This window comes from Eriocheir sinensis, chromosome 26 (assembly GCF_024679095.1).
Source record: "Eriocheir sinensis breed Jianghai 21 chromosome 26, ASM2467909v1, whole genome shotgun sequence".
NCBI lineage: Eukaryota > Metazoa > Arthropoda > Malacostraca > Decapoda > Varunidae > Eriocheir > Eriocheir sinensis.
Genome location: NC_066534.1, coordinates 9754621 through 9779216, shown reverse-complemented (window position 1 = coordinate 9779216; position 24596 = coordinate 9754621).

Sequence of the window (24596 nt, the reverse complement as noted above, 5' to 3'; positions counted from 1 at the left end):
AGGAGGAGGAGGAGGAGGAGGGGGGAAGCGGGAAGCGAGGAGGCGGAGGCGGATGAGGCGTAGGAGGAAAGAGGAGACGGAGGAGAGAAGCGAGGTAGTAATGATAATAGCTATATAGAAAAGCTGTTGAGCGTGTGGGAGGTTTTGTTGTTGATTGATTGTGTGGTTCTGAGGAAATGGAACAACAAAGAGTAGCACGGATGGTCGAGGAGGAGGAGGAGGAGGAGGAGGAGGAGGAGGAGGAAGAGGAAGAGGAGGAGGAGGAGGGAAAACAAGTACGAAAAAAGATAAAAGATAAGGAAAAGAAAGGACAGTGAAAGGCGATGAAGTCCAAAAGATATAATAAAAGAACAAAAAAGGAAAGAAGGAAAAAAGGAAAGGGAAGTGGTGGTAGAAATATGTGAGTAAGAGAGAGTAAAAAGAAGAGAAGAAGAAGGAAAGGGAGGTGTTGGTGGAGGCAGAGGAGTCGAATGTTGAGAAAGTGACCCAGAGTGGATATGAAAAAGCATCTTGAAACGAGGAAAAAATACAATTGCGATGAAAATACTTGATGTGCGTGGATCCGGGAATTATATAGTTTTACTCCTTACAAATTTTTAAGAGATACACTTCACATTCAAACACGAGTCTTCCCAGTAACTTGAGTATCTTGAAACGAGAAAAAAATACAATTGCGATGAAAATACTTGATGTGCGTGGATCCGGGAATTATATAGTTTTACTCCTTACAAATTTCTAAGAGATACACCCCACATTCAAACACAAGTCTTCCCAGTAACTTAATACACAATAAACTGGAAACACGTAGTACATATTCAGTGCAGTCGAAAAAGCCTGAATATATAAAACAAGCCCACACCCCAGCTAAGCAGATTAAGTATCCGACGACTCCGAGGAATGGGAAAGTTACAACTATCGTAACCTCTTTGGCGGGACGCTTTTAGTTAAGTGAACGCTGGTTGGTAAGACTTCACAAGCGGAGGGAGGAGAGAGACTAAGATGTATATATTTGCATTCTTTTAACGGAACCATTGTACAAGACTTGCAAATATTACCCAACGCACGAATGGAGATAGTAAAGATAATAAAGGAGGAGGAGGAAAAAGAGGAAAAGGAGGAAAAGGAGGAAAAGGAGGAGGAGAAGGAGGAGGACAAGGAGGAGGACAAGGAGGGGGAAAAGGAGGAGGAAAAGAAGGAAAAGGAGGAGGAAAAGGAGGAGGACAAGGAGGAGGAGGAGGAGGAGGACAAGGAGGAGGACAAGGAGGGGGAAAAGGAGGAGGAAAAGGAGGAGGACAAGGAGGAGGACAAGGAGGAGGAAAAGAAGGAAAAGGAGGAGGAAAAGGAGGAGGAAAAGGAGGAGGACAAGGAGGAGGACAAGGAGGAGGACAAGGAGGAGGACAAGGAGGAGGACAAGGAGGAGGAAAAGGAGGAGGAAAAGGAGGAGGACAAGGAGGAGGACAAGGAGGAGGAAAAGAAGGAAAAGGAGGAGGAAAAGGAGGAGGAGGAGGAGGAGGAGGAAATACAAAAATGAGGAAACCAAAAGCCGGTGTTAGAGAAAGTGATGGTGAAAGAGATAGCGGTGGTGATGGTGATGATGGTGATGGTGATGATGGTGATGGTGATGGTTATTGAAGTGGTGCATGGTGTTGGGAGCAGGCACAAGGGACAAGGGGCGGAACAATTATATCAGGACAAAAAAAATATAGTTGAAGGAGGAGATAAAATGATGTAGTCTCGGAAATGGTAGTGTTGGCGATAACGATGGCGGTGGCTGAGGGGGGGGGGGAGGGGGCAAAACAAGGTGGAAAAATAAGCCATTAAAAGCAGACGCTATCAACACACACACACACACACACACACACACACACACACACACACACACAGCGAGCGGGCGTTCAGGAGAGAGGGAGTGCAGGAGGGACGAGCGTTTTCTTCGGAAATAACCCGAAATGGAGCAATAGCAGGACCTTTTATGGTGCCCACGGCGACGAGAATGAGCGGGAGAGCAAGCTAACGAGTGCTTGACCCGCGCCATGGCTGAACGGTAAGGGGAGAGGGGAAGGCTAGGGGAGCGTGGTCGAAGGAAGGAAGGAAGGGAACGGTCGAGAGAGAGTGAGAGTGTAGGATAGAAGGAGGAAGTGAGACGGAAGAAGAAAGGAAGGGAAAACTGATTGGCTGGAGGAACGGATTGAGGGAGGGAGGAAAGATGAAAGAAAATGGAGACAGAGGGAGGTGTTGGTTAGAGAGAGAGAGGAGATAAAGAGAGAAAGAGAGAGATTGACTGAAGTGAGTGGACTGGAGGAACAGAAAGGGAGGAAATGATGGAGATAAACGAGAGAGAGAGAGAGAGAGAGAGAGAGAGAGAGAGAGAGAGAGAGAGAGAGAGAGAGAGAGAGAGAGAGAGAGAGAGAGAGAGAGAGAGAGAGAGAGAGAGAGAGAGAGAGAGAGAGAGAGAGAGAGATACACACACACACACACACACACACCCACACACACACACACAGAGACAGAGAGACACAGAGAGAGACACACAAAGACAGAGATAGAGTCGGAAGTATAGGAAAGATGGGAAAGTGATAAACTATTGGAAAACAAGAGAGAAACAAGTGGAAAAGAATGAGGGACACTGAGGGCTGGATTGGCGTGAAGAGAAACTATAGCAGGGGGGGAGTGGGGGGAGGATGGGAAGAGGGAGAGACACGGAAACAGGGAGAATGGGAGAACGATCGACGAGAGGGACAATGTGAGGGAAACAAGTGGGCAGGAATGACGGACGCCAGTAGAGGAACGCGTGGGATGAAGGGAGAGGGAGGGAGGGAGGGAGGGAAGGGTAAGGGGAAAGAGTGGATATAAATAGGTAAGAGGGAGCAGCAGGCGGGGATACAGACGGGTGGAGAGCTGCGGCGGTGTGAATGGTGGAGGGTTGTTGCTGAGAGGTGGAAGATGGCTTGAGGTAGATGAGGAGAGAGAGGCTGGGGAAGGAGAGTTAGTGAGAGTTGTAGAAGGAAAATAGTAGGCGTCAAAAGGTAAAGAAAACTGATGTGAAGGAAATATAGATAGATAGATAGTTAGTGAGGGTGAAAGAAGGAGAAACATAGGCGTCAAAAGATACTGGAAACTGATGTGAAGGAAATATAGATAGATAGATAGATAGTGAGGGTGAAAGAAGGAGAAAGATATACGTCAAAAGATATTGGAAACTGATGCGAAGGAAATATAGATAGATAGATAGTTAGAGAGAGTGAAAGGAGAAAAATAAGCGTCAACAGATATTGGAAACTGATGCGAAGGAAATATAGATAAATAGATAGTTAGTGAGAGAAGGAGAAAAATATACGTCAAAAGATATTGGAAACTGATGGGAAGGAAATATAGATAAATAGACAGATAGATAGACAGATAGAGATAGGTAGATAGATAAATAAATAGAGACGGAGATAGAATAGAAAGAAAAGATGCCGCTCGAATTTGCTATATATTTCATTCTCGAAGGAAACTCGTACAAAGTAAAAAAAAAAAAGGATTGATATATGGGGAGGCGGTGGCTGAGTGGTTAGTGTGCCGGTCCCACGTTCGCCGCGCTCTGGATGATGCTGGTTCGAATCTGCCGCTACCACCTGGTTTTGTTCAGTCACCGCCGAGTGGCCTAAAACTACCCACGTGCTGTCCTGAAGACCACCCATCAACCCGGACTCTGTCAAGAATGAGCTCGGGGGGGGGGGGGGGCAGCCTGAGCCAAGATTAGATGGCGCCAGGCCCACTATAAACACTTGTGTGCGGCATGATGGACTTGGGCCGACCACCAACCCCAACCAAGAAGCGCACCAGCTCTATAGTTTAGGATGTAAAAAAAAAAAAAAAAAAAAAAAAAAAAAAAAAAAAAATACCTAATTTTTTTGCCTACTCTACTGTTTTTTGGGTCCTTCCTCTTATTATTTTTTTTCAGTTCTAATTTGCTTTCCGGTCTTCCATTTTGCGTTGTTGTGGAGTCAAGAAGTTTTCATAAGGCGCCCACGTGTAGTCTTTCCAGGACTGTGCACTCACCTTTAATCGCATAAACGTTATTGCATTTTCTTTCTGACACAGCAGACGCGCTTTTAGTAATATTCCCGGCGGTATAAGCGTAGCAACAGCCTTTGTCAAATATGCAGTGTATGTTTTCTTATATATTTTGGCTTCCTCGTCCATTTATTTCTTCTTCTTTTTCTTCTCCTTCTTCTTCTTCGTTTTTTTTCTTCTTCTTTTTCTCCTTTTCCTTCTCCTTCTCCTTATCCATCTCCACTTTCTTCTCCTTCTCCTCCTTCTATTCCTTCTCCTTCTTCTCCTTCTCCTTCTCCTTCTTCTTCTTTTCCTTCTTCTTTTTTTTTCTTCTCCTTCTCCTCCTTCTCCTCCTTCTCCTCCTCCTCCTCCTCCTCCTCCTACTACTACTACTACTACTACTACAGCTACCACCAACATTGTTAATAGAACTGTTTATGCTCCTCTTGTCGCTAAAAAGATGAACAAGCTGCCTTCCATTTTGCCTCTGATATCAATAAATAAATCATGAATTTTTGCTTCTTGGTTTTCTCTAGCGCTTTTTTTTTTCCTATGTTAAAAATCGTAACTGCCTCCCTTTATATTCATTTATCCTCCTCTCCCTACGTTTCCTTTATCCTTCTTTGCGTCTTTCCTTTTCCGCCCTTCCATGGTTTCATCGCGGGCGTGTGCAAAATCTTGGAATAATTAATCTCTCTTTGCCAGGAGGGACATGAGGTACGCACAACGGCTGTGAAGTGGGGAAGAAAATATAAGCAAAGGCAACTGTTTTATTTCCAATCGATTCGTCCGTCACTCCTTCGTTCCTCCTGTTCGCCCACCTCTCCCTCCTTCCTTCCTTCCTTTTGTTATGATTCCATTCTTGCTCTCCTTTTTACGTTCTTCCTTAGTTTCTCTCCTTTTCTACCGTTTTCCTTCTTTTTCATATCCTTCCCTCCTCTGTTTTTCCCTCTTCCTTCATTCTCCCTTCCTTCCTTTCTCTTTTCCTTCCTTCTCCTTTCCTTCCTTTCTTTTTTCCTTCTTTCTTTCCTTTCTTCTTTCCTTCCTTTCTTTTCCTTTCTTCCTTCCTTTCTTCTTTCCTTCCTTTCTTTTCCTTTCTTCATTCCTTCCTTCCTTCCTTTCTTTTCCTTCCTTCCTTTCTTTCTTTTCTTTCCTTCCTTTCTTTCTTCCTTTCTTTCTTTCTTTTCCTTCCTTCCTTTCTTCCTTCCTTTCTTTTCCTTTCTTCCTTCCTTCCTTCCTTCCTTCCTTCCTTCCTTCCTTCCTTTCTTTTCCTTTCTTCCTTCCTTCCTTCCTTCCTTCCTTCCTTTCTTTCTTTCTTTTCCTTTCTTCCTTTCTTCCTTCCTTTCTTTTCCTTTCTTCCTTCCTTTCTTTCTCTTCCTTTCTTCCTTTTTTTCTTCTTTTTCCTTGCTTCCTCTCTCTAATTATCGCCCTTCCTTTAATTACCACATCATCCCCTCAGCTTCCTATATGCACTCCGTTCTCATTAATATTGAAATACTCTCATAATTCATCCCTTCACTCATTATTTCATTCATGTAGTCTGTAAAACCCCATTAATTTATTCATTCATTCTCGGAGCGTGTGCCTGGCGTGGGCGTGTTCCAAGGAATGATTAATCGGTGTGCACGAGGCGGGAGGTGAGGCGTGTGGGTTGGAGAGAAAATATACGTATCAGCAACTATGATGTTTACTACCTTTCCTTCTGCTCTCTTTTTCTCCTACTTCACGCTTTCTCCTTCTCCTCGTCCCTCCCTCCCTCCCTCCTTCCCTCCCACCCTTTCTCCTTTCTTGGCTACATAACTGCTCATTTCATAAGAACATAAGGAGACTACAAAAGGCCAGACGGTCTACACAAGGCAGCTCCTGAAGATGGGTTGCTCACCAGACTCCCTCCCCGACCATAAATGCATCTATAGTCTTCCTTTAAAGGTTTCGATTGTGTTTGCCTCAACTACACGCGTACTACTCAGTTTGTTCCACTCATCTTCCACTCTGTTCATGAACCAGTTTTTGCCTATTTCTTTACTGAATTTGAATTTACTCAATTTGTACTCGTTACTGCGTGCTCTCACATCAGTCTTCAAGATAAGCACTTCATTTAGATCGCCCTTGTTAATCCTCTTAATCCATTTGAACACCTCAGTTAAATCCTTACACAGTCTACGTCTTTGCAAGGGGTGCATACTGAGTGGCTTTAGTTTTATCCGTACGGTAATTTCCTAATTCCTTGGATCATTTTGGTCATTGTCCTCTGTGTTGCTTCAAGGAAATTTACATCCTTCCTCTCCGTCTCCCTCGTCCTCTGTTTCTCTAATACTTCCTTTCCTCCTTAATCTCTTTCTCCCTATCTCCAGATTCTTCCTTCTTCAGCCTCGAATATTTAGTAATTATTGTGATTTACATCAGCGGCAAAAAAAAATTACTTCAACTACTACAACAACTACAACACCACCACCAACAACAACAGCAATTACTACTACAACCTACAACTACTACTACTACATTTTTTTTTCGTGTTCGTCTACAGCGCCGGTAGGCTTTCTTCAGGGGCCTGGTGATCGGCCCAAGCCCGTCATGGCGCAGGCAATTTTCATAGTGGCGCCATTTATGCTTGGCTCATGCTGTCCCCCGGAACTTATTCTTGATTCACTTTGACGGTTTCTTCTAGAGTTCGGTTTGTTGGGTGGTCTTCAGGACAGCATGTGGGTAGTCTTAGGTCACTCGGCGATGACTGAAAAATCCCAGGTGGTAGCGTGGGGATTCGAACCCGCGTCGTCCAGCACGCGGTGAATGCAGGGCCACTACTACTACTACTCAGACTAATACTACTACTATTACTACTACTACTACTACTACTACTACTACTACTACTACTACTACTACTACTACTACTACTACTACTACTACTACTACTACTACTACTACTACTACTACTACTACTACTACTACTACTACTACTACTACTACTACTACTACTACTACTACTAATAATAATAATAATAATAATAATAATAATAATAATAATGCACACACACACACACACACACACACACACACACACACACACACGGGGAATCGCTTATTTTGGTTAATCTCGCCTCTTTTCACAAATCCCCGCCAGCGGATGAAAATTTCACGTCTGCTGAAAGGAGGTGATTGGAAACTTAATTCAATTTTGTTATCATTTTGGAGGAACGGTTTGGCCTTTTTTCTTCCTCTTCTTTCCTCGTGCGGTCTTAGTGAATTCGCTTTCCCTCACCACTTTTTTTTTTTTTTACAATGTGCAAGGGCGTAAAAAAAAAGAAAATAATAGTGAAAAAAAAACACCCCTACCTACTGCTCCTGCCTATAAGAAAAGTATCGAAGGAATATTTTTTTTATATTTCCTCGAGATTTGTTACGCGTATATATATCAAAACTCTTTTTTCGTGGTGATAAGTTTCTTTTGTCGGGAACATATTTATGCTGACTCGGTGGACTTGAAAAGTTTACAAATTGGCGTTTCTTTAAAGTTTTCTTCTAAGTTTGCTGCGATAACGCTAAGGCCCCCCTCAGGCGAGTCTTTGAACCCGGCTCATCCACCGTTCGTGCCATAAAGGAAGACGAAGAGAAGGAGGAGAAGGAGGAGGAGGAAAAAGAGGAGTGGGAGGAAGAGAGAGGAGGAGGAAGAGAGAGGAAAAGGAAGAGAGAGGAGGAGGAGGAGGAGGAGGAGGAGGAGGAGGAGGAGGAGTGGGAGGAAGAGGAGTAGGAATTTAGGCGGTTGAGGAATAGGAGGAGGAAGAAGAGAAAGGAGAAGGAAGAGAGAGGAGGAGGAGGAGGAGGAGAAGGAAGAGAAAGAGGAAGAGAAGAAGAAGGAATAGGATGATGATGAGGAGGAAGAGGAGGGGAAGGAGGAGGAGAAAGGCATGAATATGTATATTTCTTGGTCGTTAATATTTTTGCCTATACCAGTAACTTCATAATCACCTGTATTTTTTCGCTCCCTTCGTTTTCTATTTACATGTATTCCAGCTGCTCTTTTGTCTTATTCTCCTTATTTGTTCCTTCGCCTTAATCCCCCTATCATCCCTTACCTCTCTCCCTGCCTCGCTCCCTGCCTCCTTCCCTGCCTCGCTCCCTTCCTCCTTCCCTGCCTCCCTCCCTGCCTTTCTCCTCGCCTCATTCTCTGATAAACTCCCTCGTGATGCAGCCAACTGTATGCCGCTCACCGCCAGGCTTCCGTTTTACCTGCCAAGGGGAAGGACAGAGAGAGAGAGAGAGAGAGAGAGAGAGAGAGAGAGAGAGAGAGAGAGAGAGAGAGAGAGAGAGAGAGAGAGAGAGAGAGAGAGAGAGAGAGTGAGAGAGAGAGAGAGAGAGAGAGAGAGAGAGAGAGAGAGAGAGAGAGAGAGAGAGAGAGAGAGAGAGAGAGAGAGAGAGAGAGAGAGAGAGAGAGAGAGAGAGAGAGAGAGAGAGAGAGAGAGAGAGAGAGAGAGAGAGAGAGAGAGAGAGAGAGAGAGAGAGAGAGAGAGAGAGAGAGAGAGACAGGAGAGAGAGAGAGAGAGAGAGAGAGAGGGAGAGAGAGAGAGAAGATTAGAAGACATGAGAGAGAAGATGATGATACACACACACACACACACACACACACACACACACACACACACACACACACACATACACATACATAAATTATTATTGTTATAAATTTTATTATTATTATTATTATTATTATTATTATTATTATTATTATTATTATTATTATTATTATTATTATTATTATTATTATTATTATTATTATTATTATTATTATTATTATTATTATTATTATTACTAGTGTTGTTATTATTATTATTGTTATAATTTTTATTATTATTATTATCATTATTATTATTATTATTATTATTATTATTATTATTATTATTATTATTATTATTATTATTATTATTATTATTATTATTATTATTATTGTTGTTGCAACAGCAATAATAACAACAATAACAACAATGAAAATATAATACACGGTTTATAGGGAAAAGCAGCTCTGTGACTGAATATGAAATACAAAGCGTATTACAAAGCATATATACGTATATTCACAAGGTGAAAAAGTCAAGGGGAAACATTATATGTAAAAACGTAGCAAAGGCCACGGGGCATCCTGCATTGCAAGGTGAATAAAACAAGTTATGTAGTATGAGGAGAGGACTTATTGAATATATGTACAACAGTGGGGATGACACTTTATTTATTTGATTTTTTATTTTTTTGTAATTTTCCGTCCTCGCTCTGGTGGGGTTGAGGAAGTTGTGGCACCAATTGTAACAAATTTTTTGTGAGGATATTAATACTGTTTCTAAAGTCTTAAGCTTGATTAAAGACTGACAACGCTGGGGAACAACGGATATTGCTTTCCGGTTTCTACCCCGATAAACATATAGTGGTGGTGGTGGTGGTGGTGGTTGGCCGAGCAGGACAGGGCAGGACGGGGCTGGTTTATTAGGTTGGGTGTTGCCGGTACCTGAGGAAGGCTAATGCTGGTGATGTTAATTGCCGTCAGAGGTGCAGGTTATGGAAGGAAATATTGAGGGAATATGATAGATGTGTCTGAAGGTGTTAATGTTTGGTTTGCATATAACTAGAAACTGTTAACACGTGAAAAGTATATTGGGTTCTTCATTAAATCATCTTGTGAAGTAAAGCTAAGGAGCACAGTGGATCAATCTGAGGATTTTTGTTTGTCTTTATGTTTGGCCTCAAAAAGAAAAAAAAACACCTAAATATAAACACCAAAGCTCTTGATAAAATTGAGCTGTAAAAATAAATAGTTTTACGACCTCATAAAAAAAAACAGTGGAAGGTAAACAACTGAGGTTCTAAAGAGAGGGTTCCCAAAGACTAAACACACTGAAAGGGACGCTATAAATCTCACTTTAAGAGGCTTTTACCTACTTACCGAGAAGCGATACAATCTAATTTACTGATATTTGTGAGACATCTTGATATTTATTGTATTTTGTTTCTCCGAAGTTGGCTCCATCTTTCCTTTATACGTATCTTTCCTTAATACGTTTGCCTTTTCCCAGAGACAATTGTTTGCAGTATGGCATTCCACTTTTCTCTTTATATAACGGCGCTTACCTTCTACTTCTAAGACGTCTGTACTATACTAAGAAATTTAATCCTCTTACCTTCTACTTCTAAGACGTCTGTACTATACTAAGAAATTTAATCCTCTTACCTTCTACTTCTAAGACGTCTGTACTATACTAAGAAATTTAATCCTCCACGAAGACTATTTCCTTCACTGAGACGCTATATCTATTGCTCTCCCTATTCACCTTTCCTTAATCAATGAAACGGTATTTTTTCTCACTATAAATGAGTTTCCTTCAACCATAACTGCACAGTGCACATTTCCTGTCATTAATTCGTTTTCTCTCTCTCATCTAGGCAGTGTTAACTTTATTTCTACCCGTCCAGAGTTCTGTAACTCCCCACTTAAACATGTTCTGCCTTGCCAAAACAACACGCACAACATCGATTATTAACTAGCTACGAAGTGACGGTTGATTTCTGCCACGCAAGACAAAGCCGCGGCCTTCCCCTGCTAATGCCTCTTGGTCACGCGAAGGTCGAGGGAGTATAGAGGGGAAGGGAGAGGGGGAGAAAAAGAGAAGGGAAGAGAGAGAGAGAGAGTAGTTATGGAAAGAGCAGCCAGAGTAAGGAAGATATTATGAAAGTGCCGAAGCAAAGAATGGTGACAGGCTCTTACGTGATGAAAGGCTTCGGGATATAAATAATAACCAATACAAAAGGCTATGTGTTTTAATCTTTACTATGGCACCTCTCTCTCTCTCTCTCTCTCTCTCTCTCCCACCCCATCATTCCTGCATGCCGCCTCACGCCCGCCGCCCATCACACGCCTGGGTCACGCAGCGTTCTGGCAGCAGCAGCACCATCGCTCTGTAATTTAATAAGCGAACACTGCTGTCGTGTGTGTGTGCGTGTGTGTGTGTGTGTGTGTGTGTGTGTGTGTGTGTGTGTGTGTGTGTGTTTTATTTCTCACATCTCATCGCTTACGCATGCATGAGTTTCTGGAGATAGATAGATAGATAGACAGCTAGATAGACAGATAGGTAGATAGATAGTCTGAGAAATCGAGAGTGGAGGGAAAGGAAACTAACAGTGGCATGCAAAACCTTGAGGCGAGAAAATGCATGCAAGCCCACCTTTCCTTGTTTTCCCTTTCCTTCGCCTGACTCTGATCCGCACCCTCACGATCGTCAGTAGGGGCCGAGGTGCTTTGCTCAGGGCTACAGACATATCGCCTCAGCCCTTCCTCCGTCCTGCCTCAGCCCCAAGAGAAGGCAAAGGCTCCTCGCTCGTCCTTGCAGCCACTTGCCCGATCACTCTGCTTGCCTTCTTTCATAACTTCTTTACGCTTTCTGTTTTCCTTGCACTGCTTTCTCTCGTGTTTCGTCCCTGTTTCGTATTACTTCACTTACTTTTCTGCCTCATCTTCTTTCTGTCTCTCTCTCTTTCTATTTATCTTTATCTATTTATCTCCTATCTCTTTTTCTTTTCCATTTGCTGCCCCCTCTCTTCTTACTTTCCCCTACCTTTCTTTTCTTTCCTGTTTCCGTTACCTTGCCTACCTCTAGTGTTTCGTTCCTCTTCCATTCTGCCTTTAAGTTCTCTCTTCTGTCTCCTCTGCTTTTCCTCTTTCGTTTCTCTTTCCCTCTCCATTCCTCTTTGCTACCCACTACCTTTCTTTCCTTTCCTGTTTCCGTTACCTTGCCTACTTCTCGTGTTTCGTTTCTGTTCAATTCTGCCTTTAAGTTCTCTCTTCTGTCTCCTCTGCTTTTCCTCTTTCGTTTCTCTTTCCCTCTCCATTCCTCTTTGCTATCCCGTCCCCCGTACCTAATTTCCTTTTCATACCTTTTCTTCACTTCTCCATTTCCTTCACTCTTCCTTGTCTTCTACTTCCCTCACTTCCTTCCACCATTCATTCATTCATGCATTCATACATTCCATCATCCCCTTCTTACCTCGTTTCTTCCTTCCCTTCTTTCGTCATTCCTTCATTTCCTTCCTTCTTTTATTACTCTTCTGCTTTCCTCACTGCTTCGCTCACCTTCCCTTCTCGCCGCCTTCTTTCACTCCGCCTCTACCCCATTCCTTCTCTCGGATTCCCTCATTTTGCGTCCCTCACTTTCCCCACTGCAGTCTGTTTCGCTCGCCTCGCCCAGCTGCTCTCTGCTCCGCTCTCAAGCACCGCCCAGGGCACCGCTCACCTGAATCCCTGATGATGCTAGAAGTTGGGAGCTGGACGGAGGCTGGGAGACTCACACACACACACACACACACACACTACATCCTGGCACTCAGCTCTCATGACCTCTCCGTCCTTCCTCTTCCTCTTGTGGCCCTCCTCCTCCTCCTCCTCCTCCTTCTCTTTTATCTGTTCTTGCTCTCTTCTTTTTTCTTCGTGTTCCGGTCATCATTCTCTCTTTCTTTCTCTCTAATCTTCTTCTCTTTTCTTTCCCTCGTATTCTCGCCTTTCTTTTTTTGTTTTTTCCCTTTGGTTCTCTTTTCAATCTCCTCGTCCTGACCGTCACATCTTCCATCAATAACGCAACCATTAGTCCATTACCATAACCATCTATCACAATCACTCCTCCTTCCGTACCTATTCCACTTCCTCTCCTCCTCCTCCTCTGCCTCTTCACTCCTTCTTCCGAACCTACTTCCTCCACTTCCTCCTCTCCTCCTCTGCCTCTTTACTCCTTCTTCCGTACCAACTTCCTCCACCTCCTCCTCCTCCTCTGCCTCAGTTTAAAATCATCTTGGCCTTTTCCTCCTTTTCTCCTACAGCCTTTCTCATTTACTAGGCCAGTGTAGTGGAAGCGGGACTACCCCAAGGGAAGACACTCGCCCCGCGTGTCCTGAGAATCTATTTTTCATCCTCCTACTTGGCTGCAGGCGGAAGAGTGCTGAACGAGGAGCCGCACGGTGTAGGAGGGAGTGATGAGTCCAGTGAATAAATGAGTGAGTGGGTGCGTGGGTGAGTGAGAGAGGAGGGGAAGGATGGAAGGGAGGGTGTGAAGGAGGGAAGGAGAGTGAGTGTTTGTACGAGTGAGTGAGTGAATAGAGGAATGAAGGAAAGAATGAAAAGAGGAAGGAAATGAATCAAAGAAGGAAGGAAGTGAAGGAATGAAGAATGGAAGGAAGGAAGAAACTAAGTAAGAAGGGGACGATGAATATATGAATGAATGAATGATGGAAGGAAGTGAAGGAATGGAGAAGGGAGGGAAGAAATAAACGAAGTAAGAAGGGAATGATGGAATGAATGAATGAATGGATGAATGAATGAATGGATGAATGAATGGATGGATGAATGAATAAGAGAACGAATGAATGAAGAAAGGAAAACATAAAGGAAGGAATGGATGTAGAAAAAAAAGAATTAAGGAAAAAAGAAGGGAATGAATGAGTGAACAAATGCATGAATGAATGAATAAAGAAAGCAAAGAGCAAACGAAAAAAAGAAAAAAAAGAAAGAGGAGAAGAAAGCAGGAAGAAAAGACATAAACAAATAGAGATGTATAATAAGATAGAGAGAAATAAGAAAAAAGATAAATAGCCTGATAAATAGACAGACAGATGAAAGGAGGATAAAAAAAGAAATAGAATAAAGAAAATGAGTGATGAATAAGTTAGTAAGAAAATGAAATGAATGAAAATGAAGAGAAGAGGAGGAGGAAAAAGGCACAGGGAGAGAGGAGATAAAATAAGTAAAAGATAAGGAACGATGAGTGAAATGGAGATAAAAAGAGACTGGCAAAAAAAAAAAAAGGACGAGATAGAGAGAAAAATAAAGAAAGGGGGAGGGAGAAATAGAGAAGAAACGGAGGGAAAAATGATAGCGGGGGATAGATAGGGAAAGAGAGAAAATATGAAGGAGAAAAACGATGGGAGGAAAAAAGAGGAAGGGCAGAAGAAAAAAAATATGCACGAGTATGGAAAAAAAAGCATGATATAGGTAGGGAGGGAATGGGGAGGGAGGGGATGGGAGGGAAGGGGAGGGAAGGGGAATGGGGATGGGAGGGAAGAGGAAGGAAGGAGGTAAAGGGGAGAGGGGATGGGAGGAAAGGGGAAGGAAGGGGGGGAAGGGGAGAGGGGATGGGAGGGAAGAGGAGGGAAGGGGGTAAAGGGTAGAGGGGATGGGAGGAAGGGAGGGAAGGGGTGAAGGTACAGGGGATGGGAGGAAGGGAGGAAGGGGTGAAGGGGATGGGAGGGAAGGGAGGGAAGGGGATGAAGGGTACAGGGGATGGGAGGGAAGGGGAGGGAAGGGGATGAAGGGTGGGGGATGGGAGGGAAGGGAAGGGATGAAGGGTAGAGGGATGGGAGGGAAGAGGAGGAAGGGGGTGAAGGAGTGGGGGATGGGAGGAAGGGGAGGGAAGGGGATGAAGGTAGAGGGGATGGGAGGAAGGGAAGGGGATGGGAGGGAAGGGAGGAAGGGGATGAAGGGTGAAGGGGATGGGAGGAAGGGAGGAAGGGGAGGGTAAAGGGATGGGGAAGGAAGGGAGGAAGGAAGGGGATGAAGGGTGGGGATGGGAGGGAAGGGAGAGGGGAAGGGGATGAAGGGTGAGGGGATGGGGAAGGAAGGGAGGGAAGGGATGAAGGGTGATGGGATGGGAGGGAAGGGAGGAAGGGGGTGAAGGGTACAGGGGATGGGAGGGAAGGGGAGGGAAGGGGGTGAAGGGTACAGGGGATGGGAGGGAAGGGGAGGGAAGGGGGTGAAGGGTACAGGGGATGGGAGGGAAGGGGAGGGAAGGGGGTGAAGGGTACAGGTGATGGGAAGGAAGGGGAGGGAAGGGTTGAAGGGTAGAGGGGATGGGAGGGAAGGGGAAGGAAGGCGATGAAGGGTACAGGGGATGGGAGGGAAGGGGAGAGAAGGGGGTTAAGGGTAGAGGGGATGGGAGGGAAGGGGAAGGAAGGAGGGTAAAGGGTACAGGGGATGGGAGGGAGGGGGAGGGAAGGGGCTGAAGGGTAGAGGCAACACCTGCAGACCTGATAACATTGTGCTGAAGTTTGTGTATTTTATTTTTCTTACTCGACGGAAGTTATTTTCGGATTAGTGGAGTGAGAAAGTGTGTTGTCATTCCTTCCTTCCTCTCCTTCTTTCTCTCTTTCCTTCCTTCCATCCTTCCTTCCTGTCTTTCTTTCTTTCTTTCTTTCTTTCTTTCTTTCTTTCTTTTTCTTTCTTTTTTCTTTCTTTGTTTCCTTCCTTCCTTCATTTCTTCCTTCCTTTCTTTCTTTCTTTCTCTCTCTCTCTCTCTCTCTCTCTCTCTCTCTCTCTCTCTCTCTCTCTTCCATCCTTCCGCTATTTCTTTCTTCTCCATTCCCTCCTCCATCTCCTCTTCCATCCTCCTCCTCCTCCTCCTCGTCCTCTCCCTCTCTTTCTGTTTGTCAGCTCTCATTTTTCTTCCACCTCTTCTGCTTAAAACCTTTCCTTCAATAAGTTTTTTCTTTTCACTTTTCGATTATCTCTTCACCCACCTGCTGTCACCCGTTTGTCTGTCTTTCCCTCCTATACTCCTCTCTTTTTTTCCTATTATTTCTACCTTCTCCAATTACTCTAACATCATTTCTTCTTCTCTTTGTTATTCTTCTTTTCTCATGTTATCCATTCTTTTCTGTTGCATCCTATTTTCCTTCTTTCCCTTCGTCGTTCCACTACTTAATTATCCTTCTCATTCTTTCTCTCCTGCCTCCTTCCCTCTTTCTTCCTATCCACTCTATCCGTTTCATTCATCCATTCTTTCCTTTTGTCTCCCCCGTTTCCTTCCATCCTTCATTTCCTCTCCTTTCTTTGTCCCTCTCCTATGTACTTTGTCCTTCTTTTCCTTCCTTCCTTCCTCTCCTCTTCTTTCTTCCTATCTCCATGTTCACACTACTATGGATTTCAAGGACAAAGTATGAAGACCAGAAGGAAAACGAGAGTAAAGATAGAGAGTAAGGATAGAGAGTAAAGAGAGTAAAGATAGAGAGTAAAGATAGAGAAGGAAGGAAAACGAGAGTAAAGATAAAGAAGGAAAATAAAGGAAAATAATAAAGAAATAGTCGGTAGGGAAGAGTGGAAACATAAACACCAGGAGAAAAAGGAGAGTAAAGATAAAGAAGGGAAATAAAAGAGAAATAGTGAGGAGGGAAAAGTGGACGAACGGGAAAAAGAAAAGAATAAAAGAACAATAAAAACAAGAAAATGATGTGGGAGATAGGTGGGCAGGAAACAAGAGCAGAGAAGGAATGCACAAAGAAAATGAGAGAAGATGAGAAGGAGGGAAAAAATGAGGAAATAGGAAGAAGAGAGGGAAAACTATTTGGGAGGAAATAAAAAGCAGAAAAAAATAATAAAAACAAGGAAACGATGAGAGGTAAAAGAAGAGAAGGAATAAAAAGGAAATGAGAGAAGATGAAAAGGAGGAAAGAAAATGAGGAAATAGGAAAAAAAGAGAGAGAAGTATTAGGGAGGAAATAATAAGTAGAAAAAAATAATAAAAACAAGGAAACGATGAGAGGTGAAAGAAGAGAAGGATTAAAAAGGAAATGAGAGAAGATGAAAAGGAGGAAAGGAAATGAGGAAATAGGAAAAAAAGAGAGAAAAGTATTAGGGAGGAAATAATAAGCAGAAAAAAATAATAAAAACAAGGAAACGATGAGAGGTAAAAGAAGAGAAGGAATAAAAAGGAAATGAGAGAAGATGAAGAAGAGGAAAGAAAATGTGGAAATAGGAAAAAGAGAGAGAAAAATATTTGGGAGGAAATAATAAGCAGAAAAAATAATAAAAACAAGGAAACGATGAGAGGTAAAAGAAGAGAAGGAATAAAAAGGAAATGAGAGAAGATGAAGAAGAGGAAAGAAAATGAGGAAATAGGAAAAAAGAGAAAAGTATTTGGGAGGAGATAATAAGTAGAAAAAGAAGAGTAGTAAAAACAAGGAAGAGAAGGAATAAAGGAGATGAGAGAAGATGAAGAAGAGGAAAGAAAATGAGGAAATAGGAAAAAAGAAAGAAAAGTATTTGGGAGGAAATAATAAGTAGAAAAAAAATAATAAAAACAAGGAAACGATGAGAGGTACAAGAAGAGAAAGAATAAAAAGGAAATGAGAGAAGATGAAAAGGAGGAAAGAAAATGAGGAAATAGGAAAAAAGAAAGAAAAGTATTTGGGAGGAGATAATAAGTAGAAAAAAATAATAAAAACAAGGAAACGATGAGAGGTAAAAGAAGAGAAGGAATAAAAAGGAAATGAGAGAAGATGAAGAAGAGGAAAGAAAATGAGGAAATAGGAAAAAAGAAAGAAAAGTATTTGGGAGGAGATAACAAATAGAAAAAGAAGAGTAGTAAAAACAAGGAAGAGAAGGAACAAAGGAGATGAGAGAAGATGAAGAAGAGGAAAGAAAATGAGGAAATAGGAAAAAAAAAGAAAAGTATTTGGGAGGAGATAACGAGTAGAAAAAGAAGAGTAGCAAAAAGAAGGAAAAGAAGGAATAAAGGAGATGAGAGAAGATGAAGAAGAGGAAAGAAAATGAGGAAATAGGAAAAAAAAGAGAGAAAAATATTTGGGAGGAGATAACGAGTAGAAAAAGAAGAGTAGCAAAAAGAAGGAAAAGAAGGAATAAAGGAGATGAGAGAAGATGGAAATGGAGAGAGAAAACCAGGAGACAGGAAGAAGGAGAGACGAACATTTGGGATGAGAAATAAAACAGGACGAAAGGAGAAGAAAGGACAACGGAGACGAAGATGAGAGAAAACAGAGTAATAAATAGAGAGAGTGCACGAGAGAAGGAGAGGAGGAACGACATCACTTCCAGGAGACTCATTTCTTCCCTTCCTTTATCGCTGTCTTCCTCTTCCTCCCTTTCTTTATCTCCGTCTCCTCCTTTTCTCTAAACTCATATTCTTCCTCCATTCTTTCAACCTTCCTTCTTCCTCTAATTATTTTCCTTCCTTTATCTCCTTTTCCTTTTCTTTTGACTCATTCTTCCCCCTTTCTTTCACCCTTCCTTCTTCCTCTCATTCTTTTCCTTCCTATATCTCAGTTTCCTCCATTTCTCTTAGCTCATATTCTTCCCCTCTTCTTTCACCCTTCCTTCTTCCTCTCATTCTTTTCCTCCCTCCTCTATCTTTCTCAGTTTCCCCATCCCATTCTTTCTCCTTCTCTCCCCTACATATTTTTCTCTCTTCCTTCTTCGTGTCTTTTATTTTATTTATTTCTCTCACAGTTCTTCCTAAAGGCATCCATTTGTCTTTCTCTCTCTCCCCCTTCTTTCTCTCCATATTTTCTCTCTGTCATATGTCGTTTCCTCCTTTCCGGTCTTCCTTCCTTCCTTCCTTCCTTCCTTCGTCACCTTGAGCCATCCCTTCCACTTAACTTCTCCCTCTCCCTCCTTCTCCATATTATCTCTCTCTCAATTTCCTTTCACCTGCCCTTTCCTCCTTTCCGCTCTTCCTTCCTTCCTTCCTTTCTTCCTTCCTTTCCTCCTTTATTCCTTCTTTCCTTCCTTCCTTCCTTCCTTACCTAAGGCCATCCTTTCCTCTTCACTTTCCTCTCTCTCCCTCCTCCTTCCTCCCCTCGTGGTGGTCGTGAGTTTGTGGTCGCTGCTTAAAGGATGATAGATAAATAAATATATAAACAAACACCTATATTTACATGTACAAAACGACGGATATCTGACTGCCGTGGTGGTCATTGTTATCTTGTTCTTTTTTTGTTTTTTATTGGTCTTGTTGGTTTTGGTGTTGCTGCTGTTGCTTCCACTGTTTTGGGCTGTTTATATATATTTCTTATTATTTTGCTGATTAAATGTAGCTTATCTTGATTGTGGCTTTAGTGGATGAAAACAATTCATTATTATTTTATTGTATCATATTATCCTAGAACTCTTTGAGGTTGTAGTGATGGACATGACCCACTCCAGCACTCACACAGTGTAATACACGTCGTTATGGGCAAATGTGAATCAATTCATCCATCCATTTACACTCGTGTCTGTTTGCCTTTCCACACGTCGGCTCCTATGCCTGTCTGTCAGCCTGTCTGTTTCTCTATGTATATATATATATATATATATATATATATATATATATATATATATATATATATATATATATATATATATATATATATATATATGCGAGGGTGGATCGGACGGGTGGATGGGGGGGGGGTATCGGTATATCTTAATCTGTGTATCAGTGTAAAAATCAATATATATCTCTAGCTATTACCATGTATAGCTATCCATTTGTCAGCTATCCATTAGAGCAGTTGGTTCAGCACCCTACACGTATTCCCGACCGTCTTGGAGACAGGCCCAACATATTAGACCTCTTCCTTACCTCTAACCCTTCTACTTTGTCGAACTGCTCTCTCCGTTGGGCTCCTCCGATCACAACTTTATTTCTGTATCCTGTCCTATCGCTCCTGTACATCCTCTAGACACACCGAAGAGGCGATGCTTCTGGCATTTTGCTTCAGCTCGCTGGGACGACCTGAGGATGTACTCTTCCGATTTCCCGTGGAATGATTATTGTTTCCAGGATAGAGGCCCCTATGTGTGTGCCCAACGCATCACAGAGGTGATTGTCCCTGGAATGGAGGCATACTTTCCACGTACTTTCTCTACTCCTCATGCTAAAAAGCCTTGGCTTAATCACGTTTGTTCTCGTGCTGTCAAAGATAGAGAGGCAGCTCACAAAAGGTACCAGAGCCTTCGAACTCCCGCTAACCATGATCTTTACATTTCCGCCCGGAATCGAGCCAAATCTATTCTTCGACTTACCAAAACCTCTTTCATCCATAGCAAATATCAAAACCTTGCTTTTTCTAATTCTTCCCGTGACTATTGGCACCTAGCCAAAAATATCGTCTCCAATTTCATTTCTTCATCTTTCCCTTCTCTTCTTAACCCTGACGGCAGCACCGCCGTCTCATCTATCTCTAAGGCTGAACTCTTCGCTCAGACTTTCTGTAAATAACTCCACTCTGGACGATTCTGGGCATATTCCTCTTATTCATTCCCCCTCTGACTCCTTTATGCCTGTTATTAAGATTCTTAAGAATGATATTTCTATGCTCTCTCTGGCCTCAACTCTCAGAAGGCTTATGGACCTGATGGAGTGCCTTCTATTGTTCTTAAAAACTGTGCATCCGTGCTGACACCCTGCCTGGTCAAACTCTTTCGTCTCTGCATATCAACATCTACCTCTCCTTCCTGCTGGAAGTATGCCTTCATACGGCCTGTGTCTAAGAAGGGTGACCGTTCCAATCCCTCAAGCTGCCGCCCTATAGCTTTACTTTCCTGTCTATCTAAAGCTTTTGAATCAATCCTTTACCGGAAGATTCAAAAGCATCTTTCCACTTCTGACCTTCTATCTGATCGCCAGTATGAGTTCCGCAAGGGGCGTTCTACTGGCGATCTTCTTGCTCTCGTAACTGATTTTTGGTCATCCTCTCTTAGCCGTTTCGGTGGAACTTTCTCAGCTGCGCTAGACATAGCGAAAGCCTTCGATAGAGTCTGGGCACAAGTCTTTGCCTTCTAAACTGCCCTCTTACGGTTTATATCCTTCTCTCTGTTCCTTTATCTCCAGTTTCCTTTCCGGCCGTTCTATCTCCGCTGTGGTAGACGGTCACTGCTCTTCCCCTAAACCTATCAACATTGGTGTTCCACAGGGCTCTGTCCTATCGCCCACTCTCTTCCTGTTATTCATCAATGATCTTTCCACAAGAAACTGTCCTATCCATTTATACGCTGACGACTCCACTCTACATTATTCAACTTCTTTCAGCATAAGACCGTCTCAGCAGGAATTACAAGACTCCAGACAGGAGGCTGCAGAGCGCTTAACCTCAGACTTTGCTATTATTTCCGATTGGGGTAAAAGGAACCTCGTGTCCTTCAATGCCTCAAAAACCCAATTTCTCCAGCTATCAACTCGACACAATCTTCCAAAACCTATCCCCTATTCTTCGACAACACTCAACTGTCACCTTCTTCAACACTAAACATCCTCGGTCTATCCTTAACTCATTATCTTAACTGGAAACTTCACATCTCCTCTCTCACTAAATCAGCTTCCTCGAGGTTGGGCGTTCTATATCGTCTCCGCCAGATCTTCTCACCCATACAGTTGCTATCCATATACAGGGGCCTTGTCCGCCCTCGTATGAAGTATGCATCTCATGTGTGGGGGGGGGTCCACTCACACAGCTCTCTTTGACAGAGTGGAATCAAAGGCTCTTCATCTCATTAGCTCTCATCCACTTACTGATTGTCTTTTACCTCTTAAATTCCGCCGCCATGTTGCCTCGCTTTCTATCTTCTATCGATATTTTCACGCTGACTGCTCTTCTGAACTTGCTAACTGCATGCCTCCCCCCCTCCCGCGGCCTCGCCACACACGAGTAGTAACAAATGTACGGAAGTGGGGGTAATTTGGAAGTGGGGGACTGGAAATGGGGGTTGGGGGTCAGCAGTCAGCAGGGTTACAGAGTGGAGGTAATTTGCAGGGGTTACGGAAGGGGTATCTAGACCCCCTAACCCTCCTCCCCCCCCCCACACACCCATCTCTTTTACCTTTTCACCCCCCCCCCCTCACCCCCTCTCGGACTAGCCTACGGAAGCGAGAAGGTGACGGGAGTAGGGGTGCCCAGCAGGGAGGGAGGGGGGGGGTGACGGAGAAGGATACTTGAAGGGTTAAGATAAGATCTTTCTTTGACCCTCGAATGACCACCAGATTATAATCACGGAAAGGTTAAGGACATTAGGTTAATGACCAGGCTGAAATATGAATTTACTCTCTAATGCAAGTCCGAAAATAAAATAAAAATCGCCATTGAACGTAAGACTCGATAAATTATTTAAGTTTTGCTGGATGTATTGTATCATTATCTTCTTATTTCTCATTTCTCAACTTGTTTCTTCTTATTTCTTTCCTCAACTTATATATATTTTTTTACTCCGGTTATTTGGTGTCATCTAACCTAAACACTGCAGCACCAAGTCTTTTTTTTTCTGATCAATTTACCTTTTTCCGTGAAAAAGGGATCATGTAATGTGTGTGTGTGTGTGTGTGTGTGTGTGTGTGTGTGTGTGTGTGTGTGTTTCATTCCCTCCGATTCTTGAGAAATCTGCGGCTAGCTCGAAATTTTGTGGGCCATCTTTTTAGCCGATTATATGCTCGAAGCGGAATTTAGTGAGGATTCTTATGGTATCTTCACTTTCCTCATACGTCTATTAGTTCCCGAGTTACACCGAGAAAACTGAATTTTTTCTCTCGTCAGAGTAGCATAACAAATAAAAACACTCATTAATTAATGTCTTATATCTCATTTCTTAAATTATTTCTTCTTATTTCTTTTATCAACTTGCATTTCTTTATATTATATGACTGCTCTTAGGTGTCAAATGACATTAGAAGTTGAGTCATCGAGATTACCTTTTTCCGTGAACAAGGGATCGTAATGTGTGTGTGTGTGTGTGTGTTCCATTCCCTCCGATTCTTGAGAAATCTGCGGCTAGCTCGAAATTTTGTGGGCCATCTTTTTAGCCGATTATATGCTCGAAGCGGAATTTAGTGAGGATTCCTATGGTATCTTCAAATTCCTCATACGTCTATTAGTTCCCGAGTTACACCGAGAAAACTGATTTTTTTCTCTCGTCAGAGTAGCATAACAAATAAAAACACTCATTAATTAATGTCTTATATCTCATTTCTTAACTTATTTCTTCTTATTTCTTTTCTCAACTTGCATTTCTTTATATTATCTGACTGCTCTACGGTGTCATATGTACTTAGACGTTGCCTCATCGAGTTTACCTTTTTCATTGAAAAAGGGATCGTAATGTGTGTGTGTGTGCGTGTGTGTTCCATTCCTCCGATTCTTGAGAAATCTGCGGCTAGCTCGAAATTTTGTGGGCCATCTTTTTTAGCCGATTATATGCTCCGAAGCGGAATTTAGTGAGGATTCTTATGGTATCTTCAAATTCCTCATACGTCTATTAGTTCCCGAGTTACACCGAGAAAACTGAATTTTTTTCTCTCGTCAGAGTAGCATAACAAATAAAATCACTCATTAAATAATGTCTTATATTTCATTTCTTAACTTATTTCTTCTTATTTCTTTTCTCAACTTGCATTTCTTTATATTTTCTGCCTGCTCTTCGGTGTCATATGACCTTAGACGTTGCCGCATCAGTTTACCTTTTCCGTGAAAAAGGGATCGTATGTGTGTGTGTGTGTGTGTGTGTGTGTGTGTGTGTGTGTGTTCCATTCCTCCGATTCTTGAAATCTGCAGCTAGCTCGAAATTTTGTGGGCCATCTTTTTAGCCGATTATATGCTCCGAAGCGGAATTTAGTGAGGATTCTTATGGTATCTTCAAATTCCTCATACGTCTATTAGTTCCCGAGTTACACCGAGAAAACTGAATTTTCTCTCTCGTCAGAGTAGCATAACAAATAAAATCACTCATTAAATAATGTCTTATATTTCATTTCTTAACTTATTTCTTCTTATTTCTTTTCTCAACTTGCATTTCTTTATATTTTCTGCCTGCTCTTCGGTGTCATATGACCTTAGACGTTGCCGCATCGAGTTTACTTTTTCCGTGAAAAAGGGATCGCGTGTGTGTGTGTGTGTGTGTGTGTGTGTGTGTGTGTGTGTGTGTGTGTGTGTGTGTTCCATTCCCTCTGATTCTTGAGAAATCTGCTGCTTGCTCAAAATTTTGTGGGCCAACTTTTTAGCCGAATATATGTTCCGAAGCGGAATTTAGTGAGGATTCTTATGGGATCTTCAACTTCCTCATACGTCTATTCGTTCCCGCGGGACACCGAGTCAACTGAATGTTATTCTCTCGTCAGGGTCTCCGCACACATAAAATTCACTCAGAGCTCCTGATCTACGTTCCTTAGAAAGATTGCCATATGTTACTATTAAAACTTATCCCAACAACTGCAAATTTGACGCACTTTCATCGAAAACTTAATTTTTAATAATTTTTATTTACTTTTATGGCGCGTTTCGCGTCATCGTCCTCAGAACCTTTACCTTGATGACATGAAATGCGTCATCGTGCGCGAGAGGGTTAAATAAGTCAGATTTATCTCAAATTCACTGTCTGGGCAGACAAATATTCGGAAAAGAAGGCAAACCAGTTTGTAGATATATATAAATATGCGTATATTCACGTCCTTATGGATATCTTCTTGTTGATTAGGGTATAAATACTCCTGAATCCTACAGTTTCGCTCAAACATTGTTGAGCCTCCCAGATGAACGCGTATTCAATGGTGAACTCCAGGAAAAAGGAACTCTTACACGTTCTATACTCCCAACATAACGAACCCTATGGTTTAAGCTCTCAGCTACTTCTGATCTTACTCTCTTAAGCCTTTGCAGTTACTTTCTTAAACCATCGAAGCCTTCCTGAAGTCAGGTATTAAGTGTTGTTTCTGCTGGCTCTATCCTCCCATTTAATATTAAATTTAATTTCCTTATGATCACTGGTACCTAATGAA